Here is a 16,421-nt window from a genome sequence, read left to right on the forward strand (position 1 = left end):
TTCTTCCTCTGTGGATGTCTCCTTGCATCTTACTGATCCATCCATGGCTGCTTGATAGCACTCATCTGACATGATGGGGCCCTTGGCAGCCTGATCTGGTGGGAGGCAACCAGCCCACAGCATGGGGTTGGAACTGGGTGGGCACTGAGGTCCCCTCCAATCTAAGCCATTCTATGATTCCATGATCCTCTGATTCTATGAATCTATAATCCTGTGATCTGGGGCAAAAAGGCACTGCAAGTAATAATTATCATCTCTTCTTACTAAAATGCTCTTACTTACTCTCTGGAGAGGAGGAAAATCCTTCCTGAGACTGGGGATGGTAGCATGACTGCTTTCTTATCACTCTTATTGAAGACCACTGGAGTTTGCCCATGTACATGTCTAGCATTAAAGACCAAAGACATACTGGGGATGTGATGAGGGGTATCCCATCCTCATCTTTCTTTTTCTCATCATCTTCTTCCTTCCAATCCTCTTCTTCAATGGTGCTGACACTTGCCAGAGAGAGGGATCCGAATGTTAAGGCAGACAAGGACTGAACTTGGCAGCACCTAGCCAAGTGCCTTGTTAGTGTGCATTTCTCTCCCTCTGCTTTCACTCAAATATTGACTGGCCTCATCCGTTACTAAATGGATTGTTTAGTTTCAGTTTTCAACACTTCATTCCTTAGCTTATTCAAAGAGGTTCTGCTGGGTGGACCAGTTGTGAGAGCGGCTGCCCTTTGGACAAATTTAGCTCTGTTAGTCAATTATTATGGCAGGAAGCTTTTTCAGCATGCTGAACCATCCTGTGCAGGCTGCTCAAGTCCAAGAGAGGGGCACTGTCTACTAGTTGGGCCCCAGATTCCCTGAGGGTGCTGGAAGGACTCTGGCACATGGATAACTTCCTGATAACTAATCAAGAGAAACAACAAGCAGGAGATTTTCCACTATCTTGCAAAGGTTTCTAAGAGCTGATGCCGGCTCTACTCCCCAAAATAAGGTTCATGTGCAGTGCTTGCTCTTGCATTACTTGCTCACCCGATGCAGCTCCATTTAACAAGAACAGGGAGGGCGCAGCCCCCGGACACTTCCTTTTGTCCATATCCTCTCAACCCTTCCCTGCCAAGGCTCTCAGACCAGTGTGAAGTAATTTCCCCGTCTGAAAAACAACTGCTAGAGAGCAGCCTCCAGCATGTTTGAGGCCTTGAGGAAAGAGATGGATTCCTTCACTGCCAATGAGATACTCAGGCAGAAACACTCTTGGCAGAAATGTATGGGTTTTCTGGCCCTATCTGTGCCTTTGGATACATCCCGTTACACAGGGTGATGCAATCCTTGTTATCTCAATAGAAACTCAAGTTAAGATAGCCCTCATGTTTTTCTGATGGCCAGATGTTCTCTGTAGCACTACAATTTACTGTATTACACCCTTGTTGATACTACCACTCACTTCATCTTGGAACAAAATGTGAAGAATCTATTAATAAGGAGCAATAAAGGTCATTATTTCTGCTCTTTAACAAACAAACACTACTAACTGCTCTACTTGTCAGCCCGTCTGGAAGCTGCTAAGTACACTGTCTTGCAGAAATCACAGCAGAGCATTTCCTTCAGCAAGTCCCCATAGCTAATCCTCTCTGGAGCCACCTGGAAGCTTCACAGAACAAAACAGACTCATCCATGACATTCAAAAGTTTGCCATAAGTCATGAGAATTTGCATGCAACCCTATGGCCATTGGCCATCCTGCAGCTTTCTGAGCAACTGCTCCCCTGTCAGGGTCCCAGACCCAGGGAGCGACATTTCTGCACAGAGCTACTCCTGCTTTGCTGAATTACTAGGAAGCTACGCTTGGCACAAGCAGAACATATAGCTCTCTACAACTACGTGAAAGGAGGTTGCAACAAAGTGGGGGTTAGCCTCTTCTCCTGTGCAGGATGAGAAGGAATGGCCTCAAGTTGCACCAGGGGAGGTTCAGGTTGGATATCAGGAAACATTTCTCCAAAAGAGTGGTGGGGCACTGGAATGGGCTGCCCAGGGAGGGGATGGATTCACCATCCCTGGAGGTGTTCTAGAAACATGGAGATGTTGTAATAAGGGACACGGTTTAGTGGGGAAATATTGCTGGTAAGTGAATGGTTGGACCAGATGATATTGGAGGTCTTTTCCAACATTGATGGTGCTATGACTCTGCAATTCTATAAGTTTCAAATTGTCGAGATTGGATAGCAGGCTTTCAAGAAGACCTTCCAAAATTAATTGTGCAGTGTAAAGCAGTAACCTGATCTCCACTGTCTTCATACCTACACTGCCAGTTTCTCAGAAAACACTCTCTCCTACCTCTCAGTACAAATTGCTCATTATATTTACCTTAGCAAACATAGGTAAACTCTCCTAATGCCAGTCTTCCATACCTCTCAGACATTGCTGCAATGGGCACTGTCTGATGAGTCCCACTAATCATTGCTATCAGTCACTCCTCCTTCCTGCTGCGGCCCTTCCCACCCAAGGATCCCGAGGGCCTCCAGGATTACCACGTGTGCAGTGTGTGGTACCTGGTGGGCTGCACAGGTCAGAAGGATCTGCAGCATGGCTCCTAGCACACGCCAGCGACTTGCTGGCAATATTAAACCCAGCAGTTCGAGCCAAGAGCAAAACACAAAGCCTGCGCTGGAATCAATTTTCAGGCTTTTTTGGATGGTTCCATTTCACTTCTTTCTCAAAATAAATCAGTGTCTGCAGAGCAGTGCTGGGCACATTGGTTTGGCCACAGGATACAGAGCTCAGCCTGCGGGCAGTGCTCCCACAGCTCCCCACGGCTTCACCCACACTGCATTAACACACAACCGGGAACAAGGGCTCCCTCACCCTCCTGTTTATTGTTAGAGAAAAGCTTCTGATTGAGATGGAAAATGCTCCTTGGTCACCCCCAGGGCTGGGAGCCCCTTCTTTCTCACGCTGGTCTTGGCTCCAGACCCCCCCCAATAGCTCAGCTAATGCACCTATTTCTCATCACGCATCCCGCTGCCTTACAAAAAGCCAATGAATTATTCTTGTTTTTAGTGCAACCGCTGAAGATATTTCAAAGCGAAAAGGAATTGACCCAACCTACTGTGCACATTATTTATTCAGAGGTAGTACAAAAACGAGTCCCTGATGTTACTAAAACAAATCCTAATAAGTACAGAGAGCATCAATTACAGGCTTCCCTTTATAGTCCTATATATCTCTTTCCCTTTCTAGAGATAGTATCACATGTGAGGGGGCACCGTGTTGGCTTTCAAACCTATTGAGCTTTCATAATTATAACCTCTGCTTTAACCTCTTTTATAGGACACACTATACCACCTCACGTTATGTTCCTTGAATCCCAACCAACCCTCAGAGAACGTGCCTTTAAAGCTTGCTTCGTCTAAGACGAGCAGAGAACGGGAAGCATTAAGCATTCATAACGCTGTGCATACACTCCATCAGGGTGCCCAAGCAACATACATCTTGGGAACACGCTTGGAATCTCACTGTAAGCTCAGTAAATATTCAGCACGCACATACTCTGACATAATTAAACCAGGAAAGTATTAATTGCAGTGGAATAGATGGATTTCTTTTTTCTTCCTTTTCTTTTGTTCCAGTCTGTATGGAGCGTCCTTCTATTTAATCAAAAAGCTTGGGAAGACTCCTCATCTATCATAAAATTTTTTAAGGACATGATTAATTCCATTGTTTAAATTCTGTTTTATTGCCATAAGAAACTCTCATAAATGATCCTGCACCTTTCTCCGCCATCATTTCCTTCTAAAGTAATACACTAATTAATTTCAATTAAATATATGTAAAGGAAGATATATTTTGAAAAATGCCTCTCCCATGCCATTTGTTAATATATTGAAAAAGTGTAAACCTTGGAACATTTAGCATAGAAAATATTCATTTTTGGTAATTTCTCAAGGGGGCAATTTATTAAATGAAAGGCTTTTAACATTAGCTAAAAGCAGCCCTGTAAATCATGGGTGTCATCAAACTGCTTCATCACTTCATTAATTTAAAAGATTATTATATGCGTAACTGACATAATTTTGAACAATGTTACATGGTTAATTTATTAATGTAGAAAAGCAGAAATGACATGCTGAATTGATTTATTATTATAATTGTATAATTTTAGGACTTTTCTCTGTGACTTTCACCAACTGAGCAAATGATTCAGGGCAAAACTGTGCCATTGATTTTTTCCAAGCGTGGCTCCTCCTTGATGTCAAGTGGGGACGGCAGCTTGGAGGAGCCAACCCAGCCTGCTTCTCTGCCTTCCAGCCCCAGCTGCAAGGCCTCCTTGACCAGCTCCGGTCACCTTGGCCTTCTGTTAATTTTAAAGTGCTTTCCTTTGTCTCCCAGGGGCCAAAAGCATTTACAAGGTATTGTGGTTATACTAGAAACCACCTCGAGTGATGTGTTCCTTGTTGGGCCCTCACTACAAGAAGGACACTGGGGCCCTGAAGCATGTCCAGAGAAGGGCAGTGGGGTTGTGAGGGGTCTGGAGCACAAGTGTGATGGGGAGAAGCTGAGGGTTGGACTGGGTGATCTTAGTGCTCTTTTCCAAGCGTATTGATGCTATGATTCTATGATAAAAGCCTGGTTCTGGGTAACTGTGAGCTTAAACATGCTCATACCATTGGCTCTCCCCATGCACAGAAAGACATTGTTGGTGGAGCTTGCTCTGCCCCACCGAGGAGCATGGAGCCCCATGGCTCATGCAGAGCAGCCCCCAGCACTCTTGGCCATAATTCTATTAGCCAGCAGTTAGTGCTGGCTTCCTGCCCGAGCCTAATATGTGATGCAGCATCACTTCTTTGCTAGGCGCTGCTTGGAAGCACGATTAAAGTTGGATTCAATAATACCACACCACATTTGGGATTTATTTTTAGATGGAAATGATGCATGACTCCGAAACCCTGCAAAGCCAGTAGAGCATTCCTGTTCCAGCACAAGTGCGGGTGGGCGTGTGCGCAGATTGCATTCAAGAAACCTTGCTCTGAAACCTGCAAAGGAACACGGCATGGATTTAACCAAACAGGGCCCTAGTTCTATTCTGCGGTCTTCTTTTTTTGAGCTGAACTCTCACAAAAACATCTCAAAGTGTTGCCCATGTTTTGGCCAAGTTTCCATCCCCACAGCATCAACTGCATTGCTCCAGTTGTGCTGAGACGTGGTGGGGTGGATGCAGGGTGACTGCACAATGCTGCTGCAGCATATTTGCACCATATGAAGGAGTGAACACTTTCAGCAGCATGGCTGTCTTACCCCAATGTCTCCAAGCCTCTCAGCTTTGTGCATTTTGTTTATTCCAAGCTGTCTTTGGTTGACTAGACTCAACAGGTCTGGGCTCTAGGAGGGACATCTGAGATGCCAATAATGACACCAAAATCAAAGGAGTGCCCAGCGGATAAATTTTAAAATGCAAATTAAAGACTATAGTGTTTCAGAGCCATCGTTAAGGATCCTGCATCAAAAAATGGTGTCACAAGAGCATTCTGGGCAATTACAGACAATTTTTAAAAGAGTATTTTTCTTTCCCTGTAATCTTACATAATGCCTTTCATATGTAATACCTAGAGCGCATGCAGTATGCAAAACACTCTACCAACTGTATACATGCAGAAATCATTTCGCCATTAAATGCAGTCATGCCCAGGGTGCAGAATGGTGACCAGATGGGTTGAGCGAAGCACGCTGCACAACTAAAGTGCAGGGAATGTTTTAGCGAGGGCCACTGGGGCAAACCCAGGCTCCTAGGAGAGCACCACATGCTTGTCAATGCACACAGAGCAAAGGCAGGGCCCCGATTTTCAGATGCTGCCCCCCAAGATGCTAACAATGCAGAAAGGCATCCTTCGTGCTATCGCTCATGTATATTATCCCACTCTTGATAGGATATATTATGAATCTCCAATTACCTCTGGCATGTGTGAGGTTGACTTTTACTTTTTATGATGGTCAATTTTTATTTTATTTTTTTCTAAGGGTGTCACTAAGGACATAGGGAAACAATTTAGGAGATTAAAAAAAGAGAGAGAGAGAAAAAAGATTCGAGCCAAATGCTTTCTTACAGGAAACATTTATTTGCACAAGAGCGTCTCATCTAACAAAGTTCCACCATATTCTCCCACAACAGACAGGAACTCATCTGTATTAGCATTTTAAGAAACGAATCCTAAAGACCAGCAAGTGTCAGTAAGCTGTCACAAGCAGGATTGATGGCTCTTCACAGGTCGCTTCTCACATGAGTGCAAATGACTGTCCGTCAGTTCATCACAGGCATTTTGGTCAAAACAAACTTTTCTGATTTTCACACGGCCCTTAAAATCCCAACTGAAGCAAAGCTGAGGGTCTGATCCTGTCTCTCTGTAATCAGTGGCAGTGCTCCTCTTGAATCAAAATCAGAATCCCAGCATGAGCAAAAGGACTATCACAATATATGCAACCTCATTTTTCAGGTCATGTCATGAGGTGAGAGTGAAAGAGAACTGACTCGTCCCAAACCAAAACACATGTCCTGTGTGACCTGGAACGTATATGTACCAGGCAGGAAGAACTGGGCTTGATCTGACTTTTGTCTCATATTTAGTGCTGCAAACATCCACTAGCCTTATTACAAATTGCACTTTGGTAGTCATAATTAGTAACCACATGACTCTGTTCTACATGTGATGTTCTCAAAATCAGAAAAACATGGAAGAGTGGAAGTACTCCATTAATGTACTTTCTGGATGTTCTATACAACCACCATATGACTCTTAGTTCCCCATTCTCTCTTGATGCAGAGAGATGCCTATCTGGCAAAGGAGGATATTTTTCCCTATGTGACAGCTCAGTCATAGATTTCCTGGTTGTGAAGATCACCACTGTTGGTGTCTCTCAGTTTGCCCTGGGGAGCACTGCCTCCAGAATGGAGGAAATCTGGAAGCCTCACTCACCCTAAAGCTTAAGTGGGTAAATCTGGAGATGTAGTAAAGTCAGCAACAAAACTCAGGTAAAGTCGCACAGCTGCACATTTCTAAGTCCACGCTTGACCCATAGAGCAGATGTCACTGAGATTACAGTCACTGGCAGCAACTTAATTCAGATCATTGAATATCCATAAACCTCCCAACATGAACCAATGTGAAGTCAAACAGAGCATCCACATCATGTCCTGGAGACAGCACCCCATCTACTTATGCCCAGCCTTTACAGATGTGTCTCCCACACAGTCTCTCAGACAGTTACTGAACAGTCTGCTCTGGAGCTTAACTGTTTCTGATACAAATTTCTCTAGTATCTAATCTCAATCTCCTTTACTGCGTATTAAATGGATTATTTCTATCCCATCCCTCAACAGACATGGATAAAAATCTGACTGCCCTCTACTTTCTACTTGGAAATCAAGGAAGGCTGGCAGCAATCTCTACCTCAAAAATAATCTCATCCTATCAACCTTTTTGCTCATTTCATTGTGAAATTATAAAAAAAACCTAAATCCTCTCCAGAGCAAACTATGCTTTCCCTGCTTCTGCAAGAGGCAACAGGGCAGGTTGAATTGCCTATGAGAAAATGGCAGAATCAATAAAGCAGGCTGTGCTCCCAGAGAAGATTTATGGCCAAGGCAATAGCAGCTGTGCTGTCTGAGTGCTTCTACTGAAAAGCTGTAGGGCACAGCCAGTCCATCCGTGCCCTGCCAGCAGCAGGCTGTGGTGTGGCCGCCACTCCTCCACTGGGAAGGAGGGCTGGGTATGGGCAATTAGTATTTTTCAATAGCGGTGCTGGAGCCTGATGGAGGGAGAAGTGAAAACAAACATAAAATAAAAGCCAGGCAAGAGGGTAATATTTCCATCATCAAAGCAGACATGCTGCACTGCGAGTCCTTTGAGCAGCACAAATTTGATGTGCAAACCCCTTTGAAAGTGAAATCTTTGTATGAGCATTTCTCATAGGATAATTTTAAGCTTCAGCACTTCTTTTCACAGGGGCAATTTTAAATCTGGAACCATTCATGGCATCTAAGATCATGGAGTACAATTTCTTTCGGAACAGGGGCTGATTAATCTCTCCTGCATACTACTATAAACATTTCTGCTGAGAAAACTGTGTTCATAAGTAGAGGTTTCCATAGTCAAACAATACATATGCTTGGGAGGACAGGCCAGACTTCCACCAGGACAATCAACCCCATGAACTGGTGGGCTGGCACCAGTGGAAGGGTGCTCTGAAAGCTCCCTACTTCGCTCTGTCCTATCCTCTTGCACAAAGCCACCAGTGATCACTTCTCCAGGGGACACCTGACTCGGTGACGTTGTCATGCGAACTCATTACTTGACTCATTACATGGCATGATAACTATGTTATCAAAGTGAAAACTCTTTTAATGTACCAAGGGAATGGGCCAAAGCAACACACTTGAGCATTTTTTGTGCTTGAAAAGTGATGCTTCTAGAGGGATATATAAACAGTTAAGAATTATCATGATCCACATACACGCTGATGAAAAAGAAGATATCACAGAACTCAAAACAAACCAGTAGGACAAGAAAACCCAGCAAAAACCTTAATTCTGCCTCCCTCCCTTCCCCCAAGGTTAACAAAACCTCTCCAAATCAAGAGAGACCGCACCAGCAGACAACTATAGGAGGCTTTACATTGATGTTTTCTTTCTTTGAAAGGGCCTTAAATGCCTTTCTCATGTTTTTACAAAAGCTTTTACGTTTTTGAGGGGTTCTCTTTCTGTCTGAATGCCACCACTAGCAAAGGAAAGGAAATTCTTCATGTCCTTTTGTTGAAGCTACGGCAAGGGCTTCATGAGAAAATTCCACACGCAAGGAGTCCCACACGGGACTAGAAGGAGGAAAAAGCAACCATGGCACAGGAAACAAACAGATGTTTCATTGATGGCAGCATCAACAAATCAATATTGATCAATAGCAAGATCTGTCCATTACCCCCAGAGGTGACTGCCTAGATGATTTTCCCAAGACCTGCCTAGGCTGAAATCCACGGGGATTTGCATATGTGCAAATGGGCACAAAAGCTCACCCTCAAATGGCAGTCAATGAGGCCAAACACTCTTCCCACCCACCTGAGCATATAGCCTTGACCTGTAATTAGTAGAAGACCTAATTCTTAACTTTAGTGTTAGATCTAGTTTGCAGAAAGCTAGCTGTTACTCCTTGTTTTGGGTGCCCATCCCCAACACCTAATGATTATCAAACCTTCACAGGCCTTGCTGAAGACATCCCCCAGAAGTTACTCAACCCACAACACTCCTGTTATATCTGAGTTGCACTTGAGGAGAGCAGAGAAAAGAAGTGGAAAAAAAAGTCAGTAGTTGGGAATAGAAAGGAAGGGATGGATTAAATGGAAAGCTCTGCCAAGACACAGCCATAGGGAGTTAATTCACCGTGGGCACAGCAACTTGATCGAGGACTGAGTTTAAAGGGTTGGAGTGTAGGAGACAGCTGGGATTCAGCTGGTGATGCTGCTGAATTATACTGCTCCAGCACAGCCAATAAATGACACCGGGATGTGTTTTATATATATATACATATGTGTGTATATGTATACTTATATATGTACTTATATATATACACATACACACGGACATACATACATACATATTTTTAAGGGACTCTTACAGGAAATTTTTCCTCGCTGCATATGAAAGCCGTTCCAATTCCCCGAAGTAAGAAACTTGGCAAGTCAATTACAAGGAAAGTAGAAGTGCTGAAGCATATGAACAAATTTTAACAACATGCAAGGGTAACTTTTATTGCCAACAGTAGATGTACGTTGGAATTTGAGGGAGGAAAAGAAACCCTGATGAAGTGGCAAAAAATGCAGTTGTTTTTCTTTATCTACAGAGAACACTGTGGTTTCATTTGCAGATGAATCACTTTGTTGTGATTTATTCCGTTTGTAAATGGATCTGATTTATTTTCCCGGGGGATTTGAGAGATTTTTAGTAAAGCAAGTTACTGAGCTGGCTAAAATGAGAGGAAGCATAATTGCACTGAAATGTTTGAAGAAGATCAAGTTAGGGTGTCACCTGCCAGAACGTTTGGCAACAAAACAGAACTAAATCCAAGAATATAGGAACATAAACACAAAAAATGCAAAGAAACCCAAAATAAACTGATCCGAAATGAGGGAAAACTATGATCTGAGCTAACCAAACACAGACCTGCCAGTTGTTAGAAGACAGCCTATAAAGGAATGTCCTCCTTTGGTGCATTCAGTTCTTAGGCACTGCAATGTTAACTCTGCCAAAGCAATTAAAATGCTAAATAATCAGACCTGGATCTTATTTATATGGCATGTGAACAGAGTAAAAGAGAGCGTACGGAAGGTGTGCTGTACAATGAGATGCGGTTTGTTTCCTATCACAAGCGAGCTGGTAATGAGATAGTTCATATCACAGGAAAGACGTTAACAGCCAGCAGATTTACCAGCTTCAATAGCTTTCCTGCACCCACAGTCTTCATTTGGTTATTTTGTGTCCTGCTGAGAAGATGGGAGTCAAAGATTCCATCCAAATCTCAAGGGTGAGTGGAAAGATCGTTTGGTTAACTCAATGGAAGTGGATCTGGAACTTTCCACGGTGACACTGTTATACTGAAACGTGAACACAGCATCTATCCTTCTGGTAATATTTTTAAGCTGGTGAGCCAGCTCCAGAAGCAAGCAGGTCCTCTCAGAAGCAAAACCCATGTAACCAAGTGAGGGAAACACCTCACCTTGTTTCAAAGAAGATTGAGTTTGTACTGTGGAGGACCAAACTGATGCTTGACTTTCTGCCACTGCAGAATGTATGTGGGTAACTGGGCCACCTCCCCCGGCAGGAGGAGACTCCAAGTCTATTTCACCCAGCAATGGAACACCTACTGCTCCTAAAGTTTGTGTTCCTGAGGCAGGTTGGGAAGAGCTGACAATGGGCTTTGGTGCCTTTGCTCAGCCACATTTCCTCTTCTGGGATTTGTTGGGAAGAGGGGGAGGGAGAAAAAGGAAGAGGTCCCAAACCCTTTACTATCTCTTCTGAGCTTGTTGTCTTTTGTAAGCCACAAAGAACAGATTTTCTTTTGTAAATCCTTAGTAATTAAATGAGTACTTCAGTGGCTATATTCTTCAATGGTCTTGTTTCCTAGGTTTTGCCTTTGACAGTCATATTTCGCAAAGGCTGCTAAGATGACTAGGCACCTTACCCTACTTAACACTAAACCAATTGATGCCCGTGCACACTGCATGAAGGAGGAAAAGTTTCATTAATGGCACTTCATTAAAGAACTGCACTGGAAAGCCCTAAATATGACCAAACCAACTGAAATCCAGAGCAAGCTGTCTATTAGGAAAGCAACAAAGACAGTTTCCGAAACTGAACTCTGGCTCCACTGCAGCGGATTAGGAAGAGTGATGGGATTAGTGTTTAATGACTTGGGGCAAGAGACAAAGGGAATTTCGACAAAGAGGCTTAGATATGGAAGAATTAACACTCTCTATCCCAGCCATCCCTCTGATGACTTCCAGCATTCTTTCCTGGCTCTGATGATGTTGAGGAGGGGGGGGGGGGAAGGAGGGACAAAACAAAAAAAGACTAGCGGGGCTTTAATACCTCCTTAGCCTTTTCTTATCACAACTCTTTCTCTTTGTAAAGAAAGAAAAAATCTTTTAATTTTTCCTAATGCAATAAGCAAAGTTGCTAAGGGCTCGTGCTTCAGCACACTGCAGACTATCACATTCCCAGCCATGCAAGCATGGGTGATGCTCCACCATGCTACAGAACTTTCTATACGTGTGTATATGTACCTATACAGATAAGGCACATGCTTTTAAAATTACTTCAAAGGGAGTCTTGCTGTTGCACGGACTTCAGAAATCCTCCTTGATTTGGAGTTGTCATACAGCAGGGATCAGTGTGACACAGGACATGATCCATGTCCTCATGCTTACCCACAGACCTTCCCCAGGTGACTCTGCTGAGGGCAGAACGTGTCCCAGTGACCAGCGGTGCCCAGGATTTGGGGTGCAGAATGTAGAACTCCATTGGAGTAGCTCATGATTTCCCTCAGCATAAGAGACAAAGAGAAGGGAGATTAAGCAGTAGATGTATAGCAATCTCCATTAACTAATAATAATTGAAAAAAGAAAGCCCTGTGTGGAATCCCTTCAGCCAGAGTATGGAGACATTAACTCATCTGAGCTCTAAGCAGCACCTCTGCCCTTTGGGCACTCCTATCAAGGAGACACTGCTTGAACAAACACAGAGCAAGCCACCTGTGGGGGACCTGAGAGGTGCTCCAGGGCTGTCCTTGTACCATTTGGGGCTCCTGTTTCCCTGCAAGACCTGCTTGCCCTGTAAACCAATGCAATGTGTATTCAATTTTTATTTTTTAATTTCTTTTTTTTCAAAGGCAACCCAAAATGATCCCAGAAAAGCTAGGTACTCATTTCACGTTAGCCAATATGAAATGCTCCCAGAGCAGCTTTAGACTCCAAAGTATTATTTAACCAGTGTGGTTTAGTAGGACAATGGCAGCCCCCTGCCGTAATCCATTCAGGGGCAATACCATCAGTCAGTGTGAAATTAAATACATTACAGGGTAAGAGCTTAATGCGTTTTATAGGCAGTTGTTCATCCACATCAAACTTTAGCTTTTAAAATCCTAACATTTGATCCCACAACAGGAACCATGCCTTGAGAATGAGATTGGCACATTTGCGCTGCCAGCAGGGCAGAAAAAGCAGAGCGCAGCCTTTAGTGGGAAATGCAATTGCCTGAGAGAGACAAACGTTTGCATCAAGGGAGCTCTGCAGAGCCTCAGCCACTTGTAATACACGAGGCGGGGCTGGCAGCATGGGAAATGCAGACTGAGGGCTGGCAACGGGTTGATAGAACCAGAGCTTCCTACCACAGTGTGTACAGATCCCACTTATCTATACATACAATTACAATCTAATTTTGTACATTCATCCATACAAGTGGTAGCTCAGCTCCTCCTGACCCCGCTGCTGGGTCCTGTTCAGAGGTGATGCTTGTGCAGGCTGCAGAACCCAACTGCTCTGGCCACCCTCTGCACCGGCAGCAGCCTAGGCTGTGCAAACAGCTCAGTCCATATAAGAGACGTAGGGATGTGCTGAGTGGAGGAGGCTTTAAATTCTACTCTCGGTTACACTTGCTCAATGCAGGAGTAAATTCCATTTGCTTCAGCTGAGTTACTCCAGATATAAATAGGTGTAAGTGAGATCAGAACTCAGTCCTTGGAGAGCCTTCTGCCTTCTGTGATGCTGCTTCTTGAAATGAAGTGCTGATAAGCCCCAGTGGTAAAAAATTATTATTTAAAATATCTTCAGAGCTATCTGTTGCCCAAAATGGCTTTTAACTGTTGAAAGAGCATCAAACATTAAAAAATGCATAATCTGCTCTCAGCACCGGCACGCGGTGCCAGGAATATTCATCAGCCTTATGTTTTTGGATCGTATGTCACAGTGGATTATCTGACATCCATGAACACTGACTGCTTCCTCCAGTTGTGGCCACAAAACTTGTTCCCAGGCATGTTGCTGGGTGCTGCTACACCATGCAGCGGTCCCTGCGTTTACAGCCAGGGCACTGCATCTCTCTCCCTCTGAGCAGTGTCCCAGTAATACCTTCCCCTTTGAGCAGCTAGAGTCAAAAGTGATGAGTTTTCTTTAGTGACGAACATTTGGATAACCCTTTAGAATATTTCAGGGCTCCAGATGCTATTTATCCAGCGGCATGGTTGGAAAGCTGTAAGCCCCACGCCTAAAGAAAGGCTTTATTGCCTGGGGTGAGTGGGTGGGAAACTCTTTAGGCTCAAATGGGGTCAGTGAAGCTATAGGCGAGTGCTGCAGCTGACTCCAAACACAATGGGCAAAGGGCACAAAAAGAGGATGCAGTGAAGTCAAAGGAAGAATTGAATTTATTTGTGGGCTTGTATTGTCTAGCTAAATGGGGACAAGAAAGGAGCCTCCTCTGCAAAACATTCTGACTAGCCAGAAATACCTGAATTCACAAAAAAAGTCTTTTTCTTTTTTTTTAATAAAAAAAAATTACTTCCCCCTCCTGCTGCCCAAACCAGTCCTTTAAAAGATGCTCCTCCAGCCTCTTTTCTTCCTTCCACTTGACTGTGCATTATGTGTTTTTCTGGGACAAGCAGCAATCTGTCTGAAGAGAGAAGAGGAAAACCTCTCTTTCCCGATGCTCTGCTCCCCTTCCGTCCCTTCTCTCTGCCCACCCACAGAACCCTGCAGGCACATTCCCTTCACCACACTGCAGCTCTAGAGCAGGGCAAACCACTCCAGACAGCACAGCAGCTCAATCTAGAACCCCAGTCCATGCTGAGAGTGAGTGTCAGAACCAAGATGTTTGCCCAGACATGCAGTGATGGTGTTTACATTTGGTCTTGCTTTCTCCATCAGTCCTGTAGGGCTGCTCTGAAGTGAGAAGCGAGTTTGGAGACATGTACCCTGTCTGAGCTGCATGCTCCCAGTGCTTAGCATGAGCCTTGAGAGACTGGACATTATCATGAGCGTTTCAGGTCCAGCCTCACCCCATCCCTCATCTCCCATGGGTTTCAATCCCTTCTGGCTGTAAGCCTGCAAACAGAAGCCAGAGAGTCAGAAACAGGCTGGCACACTAACCCAATGTTTGTATCAGGCCATTCCAGCATGATGCTGGGCACTGGTCTTAGGCTCTGACTCACTATCATACCTTGTGTATACTTCACCCTGGAACTGCATCAGCAGCAGTAAGTTGGTGCCTGACTTGGTGCAGAGGAGACTGAAAATGAGAAAGTGATGGAGCCCTGCATTAAAAACAGAGAAACCCCCTGAAGCTCAGTTAACTTTTCTCTACTGTTTTCATCCTTAGATGTGCAACAAAAAGAAAACAGAGGAAAGTGAAGTGCCCCCATAGCCATGCAGATCTCCTCAGAAGAGAACTAGAAAGCAGACCTATTTTCAAAATGCTTCTGGCCAATTTTTGGTATCATCTTAAGCTGAGATGTCTCAGCTGTGTGTCTCAACTGCTGTGTCTTACATTAAAAAAAAAAAAAAACAACTTGAAATTTGGAAATTTCAGGACTTCAGATGCTGTTTATCCAGTGGTGTGGTTGGAGAGAAAATGCAGCTTCTGTTCTTCACTTCTCCTGAGCCAGTGAGTTACTTGATTTCACCAAACCCAAACCTAGTCTATAACCTGTCCCCATGGCCATCATATTTGGATGCTTTCTTCACATAAGACCCCTTTTGGCCAATGGATAGCATACCAGAAAGCTGGCACATTAGCCTGCCAAAGTATATCTTCCCTAGAAGTACAGAATTGTATGCAGATTCCCTTAGGAGGGTTTCCAAAGCCTCAAAAGGTTGGGTTCATCTGGATTTAAACATTTCTCTGCCTCCTTGGTTCCCCAGCTGACTGAAATGCCAAGGCAAGCCCATCTTACACTCCCACCCAGAAAGCAAAGCATCCTCTTGCAGGGCACTGCTGTCAGTGCCTCTAAGTGGTCTTTCAAGCAAGAAGTCACCCAGTGATGGAACTCTCCTGGTGATGGGCATTCTCCTCTATTATCATGTTTGTCTCACCCCATGGTGGAATATTTGTGCCCAGCAGCTGCCTTAACGTGTGGGACAGCCGTATAGGCCATGTGGAAAAGAATCTGTTTTTTCCCTTTATGAAATGCTATCTTTGATCCATATTTCACGTTTCCCTGTGCAGGCACACAAAGACAAATATTCATTGTAATATTTATGAACACAGCCCGATAGTTACTATGGTTTCAAAGAAAACAGGAAAAATGGATAGGAGACTGTATGCGCTGCCCATTGGGCGGCCATAGGTACAGCACGTGTTGTAAATTCAGCTCAAACTGACTCACTTCTTTCGATGAGGTAAGTGTTGACATTAGACAATTAGGTGGGGAGCATTTCTTTCTGTATTTATTAAAACGTCAGTAACAGTAGGGGTAACACCTCCTAAAAGGCTTGCAGGTGCTTGTCTTCAAAAAAAAGAAAGTTCAACGTTTGAAGAGGATAAAATGCAAAGATTACATTTACGGTGATTCACCATTGGCTGAAAGAGAATAGATACGTTTGGTTCTTAATTAATACGTGTAATACATAATTAACACCACTCAAATCCAAGGGACCGGCCAAACTGCTGAATTTCAGCATGTTGAGAACTCCCCACAGAATCAAAGCAGGAAAGCACCATTTGTGCCCATTTGGACACGCTGATGAAACAACGTGCTTAATTTATTCAAGGGCAGTGCTTTATACATTCCCAAATGCAGGTGAATGCTACCTCTGAAATGCAAAGTGCTCAAGTGAAAGGGAAAGGAATGAAAAATATATTGGGAGAAAAGCATTCAATATGTAATAAAAGCTCTGCAGAGAACAT

General features: G+C 44.0%; 1 long non-coding RNA gene across 2 annotated transcripts in view; it reads right to left on the reverse strand.

Moving 5' to 3' along the window:
* Positions 1-5,486: 5,486 nt before the first annotated feature.
* Positions 5,487-16,421, reverse strand: part of LOC107310689 — a 139,766-nt gene continuing 128,831 nt past the window's right edge. The window contains exons 6-7 of one of the 2 annotated variants that reach the window (XR_001553684.2): positions 14,736-16,094; positions 5,487-14,189 (exon numbers count right to left, since the gene is read on the reverse strand). This is a non-coding gene — a long non-coding RNA (uncharacterized LOC107310689). Of the gene's footprint in view, positions 16,095-16,421 lie in introns of both variants that reach the window. The other variant, XR_001553685.2, reaches the window with a different exon arrangement.

This window comes from Coturnix japonica, chromosome 3 (genome assembly GCF_001577835.2).
Source record: "Coturnix japonica isolate 7356 chromosome 3, Coturnix japonica 2.1, whole genome shotgun sequence".
NCBI lineage: Eukaryota > Metazoa > Chordata > Aves > Galliformes > Phasianidae > Coturnix > Coturnix japonica.